Genomic DNA, 2,117 nt, shown 5'->3' with positions numbered 1-2,117 from the left:
GCGTCGAGGTAGAACCGACTATTTCTAGCCGAAACCTCTACATCTCACACACCAGCTCCGGCTCCTTCCCACCAGAGAGGTGACATTCCACATCCCAAGTGCTGAAATGGGTTTTCTCCGTAGGGTGTCTGGGTTCTCCCTTAGAAATAGCGTGAGAAGCTCGATCATCTTGGAGGGACTCAGAGTAGAGCCACTGCTCCTTCACGTCAAGAGGATCCAGTTGAGGTAGCTCAGGCATCTGGTCAGAATACCTCCTGGACGCCTCCCTAGTGAGGTGTTTCGGGCACGTCCCACCGGGAGGAGAGCCCGGGGAAGTACCAGGACACACTGGAGGGACTATGTCTCCTTGTTGGCCTAGAAGCGCCTTGGGATTCCTCCAGAGGACATGGAACAAGTGGCTGGCAAGAGGGAAGTCTGGACCTCCCTTCGTAAGCTGCTACCTCCACGACCCGACCCAAGAGGAAGAAAATGGATGGATGAAATGGATGGACAGTTGTAATTACAACTCCCTTACACTTTACGTTTTTCACTGTTCATTAACATATCCATCCATATCTCTGTATCCATGTTTGTTGCTAGGGAAGATTGGAAAAATCATTACCTGGACAGTGGTCTCTTCAGATTCAGGTCCAGTCTTCTAATTCCATTTTCGTCAGAGCAGAGGTTGAGCTTTAGACTCAACGGTCTCCTTTTCACCACAAACTTCCCCAGCCGGGGAAGTTTGTTCTTAAAGATTAGAGAAATTGTTCCCTAGGACAGATCTCTCTTGTTGGGTCTGGTCTTCTAAGCTCAACCTCTGTCAAAGCAGAGGTTGAGCTTTTAGACTCAATAGTCTACTTTTCACTGCAAACTTCCCCAGCCAGGGACGTTTGGGATGAATGGAGAAATCGTTCCTTTCATCAGCATTCTCTCCATCAGACCAACCTGAATGATCTTTCTGTTTGCTGTGGGCTGATGAGCAAACTGCCTCAGCCGGGGCAGATGTACCATGCTCTCATTCAAGATAAAGAACAACAAGACTTTCTAGGGTGACGTTTGGGCTGATGTTTAGCCCTTTGATCGTGAGTTCTCTTCGCGGCAAATTCTAGTATCAAGAGATGTCGAACATCGTAGGGATGCAGCGCACAAGTTAAAGTCTCGTCAGAGGAAATTTCCTCTGACGAAAGATCAACCAAATCGTCCCCTAGGACAGATCTCTCTTTACGGGTCTGATCTTCTAATGCTGGTTGCTTGCTTTTGATCGTTGCTATGGAAACGGTCAAATTAGTTCTGCATGACTCAAACTATTAACCCTTTGCAACTCCATCACTTGATCATTCGAGGCGCCATGACGGACTTCAGAAGGGTATATTTCAGGAGGCTAAGGATTAAAACAGGGATTTTAATGGTTAATTATTAAGTTTAGATTGACAATGGTATATTAAAACCATTAATTTAAGTAGGGTTTTTCATCATTCTATCAGGTTTAAAATTTTTAATCATACTTGACTTAAAAATATCTTAAAAGTAAAATTAAATGTAACTTACAAACATTTGCTGCTACTGCTGTTGTAAATTGTGACAAGAAATTTTGCCTGCTTGAGGAAGAGCTACAAAGAAATTATTTTGGTTTAATAATTTTGCACGTTAGCATAAAAATAGAATAAAGAATGATCCCAAAGAAATGATGCTATCGCTCCATATTTGATTTAAACGACCCACTCGAACACATTTGTTCTGTACGGTGCGGAAACAATAGACAAAACGTAATGTCTTCCAGCTTTTGCTGTGTAACTGAGAGCTCGACACCAACAGCAGCACAGCATCAGCAGCCCATATTGTTGATAGTGGGGAAGGAGATAAATGAGTCCATTTCTATGCTTTCCTGTAAACTGGTTAAGAGTCTGTTGGTTTTTCACTTTTCTTGTATTTTAACTATTAAACCAAATGTTTATATCTGTTTTTAAAAGAATAGTAGCTTCTCTCTTATGTCTCCAGCAGATGAGCAGCATTAGCAGCTTTTGGTGACATTATTATTAATAATAATTAGATTGTTTTTGAATACAATCCAGGATTTCAAATGAACTGATGAAGATGGTCTATGTGTCTAGTTTGGCCTGGGAGAGATGCCTGTTCCC

This window comes from Poecilia reticulata, linkage group LG11 (assembly GCF_000633615.1).
Source record: "Poecilia reticulata strain Guanapo linkage group LG11, Guppy_female_1.0+MT, whole genome shotgun sequence".
NCBI lineage: Eukaryota > Metazoa > Chordata > Actinopteri > Cyprinodontiformes > Poeciliidae > Poecilia > Poecilia reticulata.
The sequence above is the reverse complement of the archived record's forward strand: the minus strand, read 5'-3'. Positions refer to the sequence as shown.